Raw genomic sequence first — 12,391 nt, forward strand, 5'->3', positions numbered from 1 at the left:
TATAATATAATAAGCTTAGCCAAAATAATGAAATTTTCCAAGAAATTCACCTATAGGGCACCCCAATTGATTTGAAGAAAAAAATTTTTTAGAACTTTCTTGAAATACATATATATTGTAATCATGTTTTTGAGCTAAGAACAAAAGCATGTGAGATTTGTGCCTAATTATGTGGTTACATCTTATAACCACTTATTTTCATTCTTATGTGTATTATTCTCTTTCTATGATTGTGATCTTTGATTTGTTTGATTCTTTATGTCCATTATTTTGTGTATACATGCACTTATATGATTGAGGCCATCATTTCATTTAGCTCACTTACCCGAATGGCCTTACCTTTTATCTTCCATTGTTAGCCAACTTTGAGCCTACGATTAACCCACTTGTTCTTAATATTAGCACATTACAAGCCTTAAAGCGAAAAAATAATAAATGTCCTTTATTTGGATCTTCGATTAGCTTAGACTAGTGAGTGTGTATCATTCAAGTGTGGAGAAACTTAGGACATTAGTTGAGGTAAAAGGGGGTGTTTTTATATTTCTATTGAAAATATTAGGAATTGGGTACATACTCATGTGTTAATTAAATGTAAAATCATATGCATTGATAATTTTGTATGTACTTTATTGCAAATATATATATATATACAAAATAAAGAAAAATATATATCAAAAAAATTTGAAAAAGAAAGAAAAGAAGAAAAGCAATAAAAAGGGGGACAAAATGCCTCAAAGTGAAGTCCAATAATAATCAATACATATAAGTTGTGATAAAAAAAAGAGAATGCATAAGTGTGTGAAAAAGTGAGGAAGGGGTAGTTAGGTTTGTTTAGAGTTGTATAGGTTTTTATATAGGTTAGATGGGAAGTTTAAGTTAATCAAAGATTCAAATTTCAAGCTCACTTGACCATATGTATCCTACCTTGACCCTAGCCCATTACAACCTTGTGGAAAGACCTCATGATATTTGTATGCATGCATGAAATAATTTTTGATTGTTAGATGAAAAATAAATCTTAGAAAGCATGATTAGGGGAGAATTGAGTGAATATACCCTATACACTTGAGTGACTAGAGCGGATACACATCCGGTGAGGGTTCAATTACTCAATTACATGTTTTCACCATGATCATCTCTTTTCTTGCAAGTTTGTAAAATCTTTAATAATTCAATCCAATTGTGGGTTTGATTTGATTATGATTACTTTAGCCCTTGTGCTTATATATGCTTTCTTGGAAGTTTATTTATTTTAACCAAGTAATTGCATCCATTTAGATATTTGCATTTAGATATATTACATCGAGTTAGTTTGCATTTAATAAATGATAGTACCCTTGTCTCTTTCTTGGTTTAGCATGAGAAAATGCTTGCTTTAAGTGTGGGGAGATTTGATGCACCACTATTTCGTGGTACATTTTATACTGAATTGAGTGAATTTTATCAACTTTTCTCACATTTATTCAATGAAATAGCATGGTTTTGTAATTCTCCCTTAATTGGTACTTAAGTGTAAAAATATGCTTTTTAGGCCTTTAATTTGCTAGTTTTAATTCACCTTTGATTCCACTAGATGTCTTGATATGTTTGTTAGCGAATTCAGGTTGAAAAGGCTAGGAATGGATCAAAGGAGTGAAAAGAAAAGCATGCAAAGTGGAGAACTCATGGAAAATCAAGGATTGGAAATGCACTCATCGATGCGCACGCGTGGAACGACGTGCACGCGTGAATATGAAGCGCCAGGCGACACGTACGCATGAAATGATGCGTACGCGTGGGAATTAAAAATGGCAAACGACGCATACGCGTGACCCATGCGTACGCGTCACAGCTCGCACGTGACCTCATTAAAGTGAAAATGCTAGGGGAAATTTCTGAGCATCCCAGGCCCAAATCCAATTGATTCCAGAGACTATTTCATGTAGAAATCAAGATGGGTCAAGGAGGGGAGCACTTAGAGGAGTTATGATGTGCCTTTAGTTAGTTTCTAGAGAGAGAAGCTCCCTTTTCTCTCTAGAATTAGGTTAGGATTAGGTTAATTCTTACTAGATTTAGGTTTAATTTCCTATTTTCGTCTAGTTTTCCTTTCAATTTCTTGTTGTTACATCATTGCTCTCTTAGTTTTCTTGCCAATTTCCCTTTTGATATATATTTTATATTGATGTACCATTGTTGGATTTGGATTCTCTTCTAGTGCAATTCATGTTTTATATTACCTTGTTGTTTGATTGAGTTGTTGTTAATTCTTTACAATTGGGTAGTTGTAGATTTAATACTCTTGTTATCAATTTACCATGCATTCCTTTTATGCCTTCCAAGTGTTTGATAAAATGCTTGGAAGGATATTAGAATAGATTTTGTGTTCTTGGCTTGGGATGGTAACTTAGGTAAACTTGAGTTGCTAATGTCCAAAGGATTGATAATTGATGTCCATTGACACTAGCTTTCACTAAGTCAATTGGTGAGTGGCTAGGACTTGTGGATTAGGATTAATGTAGCTCATTTGACTTTCCTGTACTTGTTAGAGGATGACTTAATGGGATTGATCCTGACAATTATCATGTTGTGGCTAGTAACAAGGATAAAGATCCTTAACCATCAACCCTTGCCAAGACCCTTTTTATCATTAGAGTTTCATTTATTTTCTTGTCATTTAAGTTTCTTGTCTCTTATTCAAAACCCCAAAACACTTTTCCATAATCAATAATTGAGCACACTTCCCTGTAATTCTTTGAGAGACGAACCGAGGTTTGAATACTCTGGTTTTTTTTATTGGGGTTTGTACTTATGACAAACAAATTTTTTCTTGAGGATTGTTTGTCGGTTTAGAAACTATACTTGCAACGAGATTTCATTTAGAAATTATATACCGACAAATATTCCTTTCATCAAATACAGCAGAGAGACAGGGACTGGACCCATGGGTAAGCTTATATGCATTTTACTAGTGCATTGATCTCTTGTATGTGCAGATATTAACGTATCAATCAAGTTATACCATTGAGAATCTTAGTGCATTTACTTCATATTCCTCCTTTTAAATAAGTTTAAAGTTGTTTTAATGCCACAAATTGCAAAAAAGGTATGCACATTAAATGGAATCAATTATAGCATAGTTATTAAATTTGGAATGGACCACACTGGCTGGTTCAACAAAAAAATCAACCGGTTCAGATTGATATTTGGATTGCTCTTACTATTGAACAATTTTATTTTGGCTCTTCCACTGGAATCGAACATGGGTTTCCTGGAAAAGGATGAGCCGGTACACCACTAGGTCAAACTTGATATACATTCTTTTTTCGTAAATATATTACAAAGATAAAATTAAATTATACTTTTATATATTAATTAATTAATTTTGGTTTAAGGGGTTTAATCAGTGAACCACGACTTGAACCACTGACCACCTTGTGCCTTGACTAGGTCACTACGTCAATTGTTGGGTCGGTTTTTATAACTATGAATTATAGACATGATTACCTTTGATTAAGAAAGATGGGGCTTGAAGATAAATAAACTTAAAAGGCTAGTTAACAATCTGGTTAAAATTGTTGTTGGAGACTCGAGTTGGTGTGTAATATGTGTAGTATCTGGCCTTAGGTCCTAGTTATAATGGAGGGCTTTTATGGAGAATTACTTGAGTTGTAAACAATTGAATGCTTTGTTAAGTTACGGGAGATGTAATTAAGTAAATTTTATGGAAAATAATATGCTTCTCCTTCAAGTCAAATTTTTTTTTGCTTAAGAACATTTTCAGGCTTGTTTCTTATATATTTTTGTATTTATCTTGTTAAATAATAAGCAAGCTCAGATATACTGTTTATGTTTGTAGTTTCAGAATATCTAATTGTTCTGAATTTCATATTTTTAGTTGCTCCTACTGCATAAAGATCTTTTTGCATCTGAATTACGCAAGAGATCCAGCGTTCTTTTGTACGGTCCTCTTGGAAGGCAAAGTAAGTTGCAGAGTACTTATTAATGACAATATTCAACCTACCTTTTACATTTTTTCCCCTTACTGAAGTTTTCTGACTCCATTCTGTTTTCAATTAATTTTATTGCATTTCAGACATTATTAGCAAGAGCTGTTGCTATTGAATGTGTTAACTTAATGTGATATTTGGATAATAACAAGTTCAAATGGAAGCATGCTTGGTCAGATGTGAGCAGCAGTAATGTAACTAAAGATCTTTTTACGATTTTGAAAAAAAAAGTAAGTTAAATATGTTGATAGTTTTATGGTGTTTTAAGTATTTTCTTTTTGAAGTTTTATTATTTAGAAATGTTACTTAAGAAAATATTTTGTTATATTGCTATGTGAGAATTGAAATTCTGCTACGTATGAAGTCGGGTTTACTAATTCTGTTCTTTTGTTGTTGTTGTGGCCTGTTATTTCTCTTATGCTGACTGATTTTTATTATTTGAATGAGCATGTGGCTACTCATTTTTGTTGAAATCTTTTCAATAGTTAACTACTTTATTTTTTGAGTTACACTCACTATCTAACCATAAAGCCAAAATTAGTAATTAGAAAATAATAGAATACACCCATTTAATCTGATTTCAGTCTTGTTATCACAGATCACAGTCTTTTGCAGCTCAGATGTGTGCAGATTTTAGAACTTTTTTTTTGTTTAATCTGATTATAATGATCATGATCATCGAAACTACTCCACGCTAATGCTACCTCTTCATTTCCAATTTTTTAACCCCTTTAATTTGTCCGTTTATGTTTTGTTTTTTAATTCATTCTCTTTGCCTAACTAGTGTAATTAACAAGTCTAATTAGGTTTGATTTTGGTTAATAACTACTAATTAGGGTTACTACTGCTTTTACATGTACCACCGAGAAGGAAAGCGCATGAAAAAGCCTTTGGTATTTGGAAGTCATCAGGCTACTACTAATAATCGTGTGTATGTTGTTCCTTACTTAGTTTATATGCTACTGTTCCTTCTTGGTAATTAATTAATTAAGCTTTTACAAATCCCATAGCTCTTTTTAGTAGTGCCAGCTTGGTTCCAGCCATGCTACCACTGATGTCAAGCACTGTGACCAGGTCAAAAGGGGCACAAAGAGTCTGAGAAATCTGTGTCAAGCTAGGATGGTTTCTACTGACATTTTGACTCCCGACTTCAGCAGCTGTTGTAAAAGCAGTAGCAGCTTTGAGATGAATCAGAACTATGAAATTAGAATAACTATTGGACCCAGGAGTAGCAAAAACTTTCAGATATGTTTTAATCCCCAATTCTCTAACAGAATCGTTCTTGGTAATTAATTAATTAAGCTTCATCAACACCTCGCCCAATTGTATTAAAATTTACCTTCACTTGAGTGCATTTTCCTCTTTGAATATTGAGGTATCTGTATGCTAGTACTACAGTTTGTTGGTTTGCAAATTGCAAAGAATACCTTATCTTTATTTGTATTTTGCTTTGTAGAGTAAGTAATATGTACTATGTAGGGTCTGATCTCTGTGTTAGCCAGAGTTACTCAGTTAAATGCAATTACTACTTCATCTGTTTGTAGAGTAAGTATATAAAAGAAGTAGATATGTGACATTTGTTGGAATTGTAATTCTTATTTACTTGTTATGACTTTACTTTTTGGTACTTTGTCATCAAAGTCTACTTTTGTGGTGACAAGTTTTAGATGTATGTCTTTTTTTATGGGAAGTTTATATATATATCTTGGATTAGTTCAATATATATAATTATTTTGGCCTATGATTTTAAAATTATATATGAATTTTGCACGACATATTTGGAAGATTAATGAAAAAAAATTCTGAACAAACTTATGGCCACGCTTAAAAAAGGTGGCTATATCTTAATTTTGGGCTCAACAGGCACGCTTAATAAGCATGGCCATAACTTGGAAACCGGCACGTGATGCGGGAAAAACTTGTCTCTCAACAAATCTTCCTTCGGAAAGTGTACCGAAGTTGTCGTCAAGTAAAAACTCACAATAGAGTGAGGTCGAATCCCACAGGGATTGATTGATCAAGCAACTTCAATTAGAAGAATGTTCTAGTTGAGCGAATCCAGAAATTGGGTTGAGAGTTGCAGAAAATAAAATGGCGGGAATGTAAATAACAGAAAAGTAAATGCTAGAATTAAATGAATGGAAGTAAATGACTGAAAATAAATTGCAGAATTATAAATGGGAATGGGGGATTTGCTCATAAAAGTAAATCGCAGAAATTAAAGAGAATGGGTAAGATTAGAGATGGGGAGTTCATTGGGCTTAGGAGATGTTGCAATTCTCCGGATCAAGTTCATTTTCATCTCTTCCTCAATCAATGCACTCATTGATCTCCTTGGCAATCTTAAGTGATTGAATTACAATTCCTTGCAATTCAATCTCTCAAATCTTGATCAGTAGCCAATTCCTTGGTCAATTGCTCATGAGAAGAGATGAAGTATGGTCACTGATTATACCACATGCATTTCCCAAACCAAGTATTGAGAGGGTTACAATCACATACCCATCCAAACCCAATTTGGTCCAGCATGAGAAAGCATTTCTAGCTTGATCTCTTCATTCCTCTTCCAAGGTTCAAAAGAGATCCAAGTTTGAATAGCTTCTCTTCCAAGATAACTACTCAATTGGATGAAGATCGAAAGCTTTCAAGTAAAATCAAGAGGAAAGATAGAAGAAGAACAATGAAAATTAGTATTGATCCATCAAATTACAACAGAGCTCCCTAACCCAATGAAAGGGGTTTAGTTGTTCATAGCTCTTGAAAATAAAAATAAAGATGGAGAATACATCATAAAACTAGAAATTGCAAAGAAAGTAAATACAGAGAGTAATTCCTCAGCCTCCAGAACTTTTTTTACAATTCAAAGCTACTCCTATATATACTACTCTTCTCAGCTTCTAGTTCTTTGCCCAGTGCACAACATTGCATATATGCAGAGACCCTCATATCTTGTTATCAACAAAGCAATGATCACCTATAGTCTAACTACACCTAAGTGGTTTCTCTTGGTTGGATGGAGCTAGCAATGTTCTTTGGGGAGTGGGGTGTAATTCTAACCAATGTTCTTTAGTGGAACACCAAACTTAGAATTACACCATCACTCTTGGATTGTTCTGGTGTGGAACACCAAACTTAGCTCCTTTCAATACAGGGGAAACCACTTGTGACTTTATTGAAATAAGGATGAAATTGAAACTACCTGAGGTTGGGTTGCCTCCCAACAGAGTGCTCTTTTATCGTCGCTAGCTCGACGAGTTCTTAATTATTTGAGATGGTACTTTACTCTGGGGTCTTCCCCCATGTTGCCCAGATAATGCTTGAGTCTTTATCCATTCACTGTAAAAGTCCTCTTGGAACCTTCATCCGTGATTTCGATATGGCCATATGGTGATACTTTTGTAACCAAGAAAGGTCCGGAACGCCTTGACTTGAGTTTCCCTGGGAACAGCCTTAATTTAGAATTGTAAAGGAGTACTTGCTGCCCTTTTTCGAAACTCCTGGGTGCCAAGTGCATGTCATGTTTTCTTTTTTCCTTCTCTTTATACATCTTAGTGTTTTCATAGGCTTGTGACCAGAATTCCTCCATCTCTTGCAGCTGCAAGATTCTTTTTGCACCAGCAGCAATGCTGTCAAAATTTAGTATCTTGATAGCCCAAAGAGCTTTATGTTCCAGCTCCAGTGGTAAATGACAAGCTTTCCCATAGACTAATTGATATGGAGACATTCCAAGTGGGGTTTTGAATGCTGTTCTGTATGCCCACAGAGCATCATCCAACTTCTTCGACCAATCCTTTCTAGATGTGCCCACAGTCTTTTCCAGGATCCTCTTCAGCTCTCTGTTGGATATCTCAGTTTGCCCACTTGTTTGAGGATGGTAAGGTGTGGCTACTTTGTGTTTTACCCCATATCGTAAGAGGAGAGCTTCTAGTGGTTTGTTACAAAAGTGACTCCCTCCATCACTGATGAGGGCTCTTGGGACTCCAAACCAGCTAAAGATATTCTTCCTGAGGAAGTTCATGACTACCTTGTTATCATTAGTTGGGGTTGCAATAGCCTCTACCCACTTGGAAACATAATCTACTGCTACCAGGATGTAATTTTTTGCATATGAGGTTGGGAATGGTCCCATGAAATTAATTCCCCACACATCAAACAGTTCAAGTTCCAAGATGAAATTTTGTGGCATGGCCTTTCTTTTGGGCAGGTTTCCAGATCTTTGGCATTCATTGCAACTTTTTACTAGCTCTTTGGCATCCTTGAAAAGAGTGGGCCAAAAGAATCCGCTTTGTAACACCTTTGCTGCAGTTCTGTCCCCTCCAAAGTGCCCGCCATAGCATGAACCGTGGCAGTTCCACAGGACTTCTCTCCCTTCCTCTTCCGAGACACATCTTCTAAGAATTCCATCTGAACATTTCTTGAAGAGATATGGCTCGTCCCAGACAAAGTATTTTGCATCATTCATGAGCTTCCTCTTTTGATGTTTATTGATCCCTGGTGGTAATGCTCCAGTTGCCTTGAAATTTGCAATATCTGCGAACCATGGTGCTTTATGAACTGTCATCAACTGCTCATCAGGGAAGAGCTCGTTTACACTTGTATCATTTTCTCCACCTTGATCATGAGGAATTCTAGATAAGTGATCTGCCACCTTGTTCTCCACTCCCTTCTTGTCTCTGATTTCAATATCGAATTCCTGCAACAGTAAGATCCACCTTATTAGTCTTGGCTTCGATTCTTGCTTGGCAAACAAATATTTAAGTGCTGTGTGATCTGTAAAAATGATCACTTTAGCACCAATGAGGTATGATCTAAATTTGTCAAATGTAAAAACTATTGCTAGCAACTCCTTTTCAGTAGTGGTATAATTTCTTTGAGTTTCATTAAGGACTTTGCTAGCATAGTATATTACACGAACTAGGTTATCTTTCCTTTGTCCTAACACTGCCCCAACTGCAAAATCAGATGCATCGCACATCAATTCAAATGGTAGGTTCCAATCAGGTGGGGAAATGATAGGAGTAGAGGATAACCTCATTTTCAAATGTGCAAATGCTAGCATGCAAGTTTCATCAAAGATGAATGGTGTGTCAGATAGGAGGAGATTGCTTAAGGGCTTGGGTATCTTTGAAAAATCTTTAATAAATCTTCTGTAAAAACCAGCATGCCTTAAAAAACTTCTAATTGCCTTGACATCACTGGGTGGAGGTAGTTTTTCAATAAGTTCCACTTTAGCTCTATCAACCTCAATGCCTTGGTGAGAGACTTTGTGACCAAGGACTATTCCCCCTGTCACCATAAAGTGGCATTTTTCCCAGTTCAAGACCAAATTGGTCTCTTGGCACCTTTTCAATACCAAGGCGAGGTGATGTAGGCAACTAGGAAAAGAATCCCCGAATACCGAGAAATCATCCATAAAAACTTCAATGAATTTTTCTATCATATCTGAAAAGATAGAAAGCATGCAGCGTTGGAAAGTTGCAGGGGCATTACATAACCCAAATGGCATGCGCCTATAGGCAAACACTCTATACGGACAAGTAAATGAGGTTTTCTCTTGGTCTCTTGGATCAACCACTATTTCGTTGTATCCTGAATAACCGTCGAGAAAACAATAATAAGCGTGCCCTGCAAGTCTTTCCAACATCTGATCCATGAATGGAAGGGGAAAATGGTCCTTTCGTGTAGCCTCATTGAGCTTCCTGTAGTCTATGCACATCCGCCATCCTGTGACGGTCCTTGTAGGTATGAGCTCGTTCTTCTCATTGGTAACCACAGTGATCCCTCCCTTCTTTGGTACAACATGTATGGGGCTAACCCAAGGGCTGTCCGAAATTGGGTATATGACTCCTCCTTGCCAAAGCTTCATAACCTCTTTCTGTACCACTTCCTTCATGATTGGGTTCAGCCTTCTTTGGGATTGAATGGATGGCTTGGCGTCATCTTCCAATAGTATTTTATGCATGCATATGGCTGAACTGATTCCCTTCAAGTCAGCAAGGGTCCATCCAATGGCATCCTTATGCTCCCGCAGCACCTTGAGTAGCTCGTCCTCTTGATCTTGACTGAGGGATGAATTTATGATCACTGGGTAGTTTTCATTTTCTCCTAGATATGCATATTTGAGAGTGGGTGGCAATGCTTTGAGTTCAAGTTTGGGTGCTTCTGATTTTTCGCTCCCTTCCTTTGGTGCATCTGGTATGTGTGTTTCTGTTGTAGCTACCTCTTCACTTGATTTAGATTCTTCCTCCACCAATCTCTCGTTCTCTTCAGGTTCATCTTCTTCAAAATTCTCCTGTACTTCATCCTCAAGTGCATCTAACTTCATGCATTCCCCCAATTGTTCCGGTGGATAACTCATGGCCTTGAACACATTGAATGTCATCTTTTCATTGTGTAATCTAAGGGTGAGGTCACCCTTTTGAACATCAATGACAGCTCCAGCAGTAGCCAGGAATGGCCTTCCCAAAATGATGGAGGTTTTGGCGTCTTCCTGCATGTCCAGCACCACAAAATCTGCTGGGAATATGAAATCTCCTACTTTTACTAGCAAATCCTCCACTATCCCGTGAGGGAATTTGAACGATCGGTCTGCCAGTTGTAGAGCCATTTTTGTTGGTTTAGCCTCCTCAATTTTCATCTTTCTCATCATAGCTACTGACATCAAATTGATGCTGGCCCCTAAGTCACAAAGAGCCTTTTCTACTGTGATTTCTCCTATAATGCAAGGGATCTGAAAACTCCCAGGATCCTTCAGTTTCTAAAGTAGTTTATGCTGAATGATAGCACTGCACTCTTCAGTTAGTATCACAGTCTCATTGTTCTTCCAGCTTCTCTTCTTAGTCATTAGCTCCTTCAAAAACTTGGCATAAAGTGGCATTTGTTCTATGGCTTCAGCAAATGGTATGTTGATTTGTAGCTTCTTGAAGATTTCCAAAAATCTCAAGAACTGGTTGTCATCTTCCTTTTTCTTCAATACCTGGGGGTGTGGAGCTCTTGAGACGTTGAGTTGGGGTATCTTTTTCTCTTTCTGCAAACTTGGCGTGGGGGGTTGCATTCCATCTTGCTCCTCTTCCTTTTCAATTGAGCTTTCTTCTAGTGGTTTTTGGGGATGTTCCTTCAGTTCCTTTCCACTCCTAAGTGTGATAGCTTGACACTCCTCCCTTTTGCTTGAATGGCATCATAGCAAAAATTGTGGTTCGGAAGCTGCTTAAAAAGATAGTTGATTTGTGTCTCCAGTTTTGTGATGGCAGCATTTTGATTCTGCATGTTTGACTGCACTTCCTCTCTGAATGCTTTACTGTCTTGAATGTCTCTGCATATTCCTTCGATGAAGGTTTCAATCTTAGAGAGCTTGTCATCAATTGATGAGTGATTCGGAGCAGATGTACTGTTTTGGTTTTGATAACTATGTGGAGAGTTATTGTTGTGGGGGTGTTGAGATGTCCTCTGGGTGAATTGTTGGTGAGCTGCATTATTGTTAGAGTTGTAACGTCTCTGGTCTTGGTTTTGATCTTGCTCACTTCCCCACCCAAAGTTCGGGTGATTTCTCCATCCAGGGTTGTAAGTCTTGGAGTATGGATAATAGTTTTTTCTTGGTGAATTCCCAATGTAGTTGGCTTGCTCCTGACTCCCTTCTGCTTCTTGGTTTACTCCTTCTTGTGTTGTTGATGAAGTGGAGATTGCTGCTACTTGGTTCATCTCCATCTTCTTGGTGAGGTCAGCCAGCTGCTGGATAATGAGCTTGTTTTGGGCCAACAGAGCATCTACATTGTTTAGCTCCATCACTCCTCTTGTGTTCCCTCTTTCGGAAGCATAGAAGTAGTCGTTTTCTGCTACTGTTTCAATAACATCTATAGCTTCCTCAATGGTCTTCTTCTTGTTCAAAGACCCTCCAGATGAATGGTCTACTGCCTTCTTTGACTCATAAGAGAGCCCTTCATAGAAAATGTGCAGCTGGACCCATTCGTTGAACATGTCAGGTGGACACCTCCTTGTTAAGTCTTTGAACCTCTCCCATGCTTCATACAGAGTCTCACCATCCTGTTGCCTGAAGGTTTGAACCTCAGCTCTCAGCCTATTGATTCGTTGAGGAGGGTAGAATCTTGCTAAGAATTTTTTCACCACATCCTCCCAAGTTGTCAAGCTCTCCCTTGGGAAGGATTCCAGCCACTTGGCTGCCTTGTCTCTGAGTGAGAAGGGAAATAAGAGCAATCTATAGGCGTTAGGATGAACACCATTAGATTTCACTGTGTCACATATTCTCAGGAAGGTGGTCAAATGTTGGTTGGGATCTTCTTGAACACCTCCTCCAACGAACAGTTGTTCTGAACAAGGGTGATGAGCTGTGGTTTAAGTTCAAAGTTGTTGGCATGGATTGTTGGCTTTTGGATGCTACTTCCACAATT

The 12,391-nt window shown here is 37.3% G+C and overlaps 1 non-coding gene across 1 annotated transcript; it reads left to right on the forward strand.

Moving 5' to 3' along the window:
- Window positions 1-11,958: 11,958 nt before the first annotated feature.
- LOC112731889 (small nucleolar RNA R71) lies at window positions 11,959-12,062 on the forward strand. Its single transcript, XR_003167640.1, has one exon. It is a non-coding gene; the product is annotated as a small nucleolar RNA R71 (small nucleolar RNA).
- The last annotated feature ends 329 nt before the right edge of the window (window positions 12,063-12,391 follow it).

Source organism: Arachis hypogaea, chromosome 12 (genome assembly GCF_003086295.3).
Source record: "Arachis hypogaea cultivar Tifrunner chromosome 12, arahy.Tifrunner.gnm2.J5K5, whole genome shotgun sequence".
Classification (NCBI taxonomy): Eukaryota; Viridiplantae; Streptophyta; class Magnoliopsida; order Fabales; family Fabaceae; genus Arachis; species Arachis hypogaea.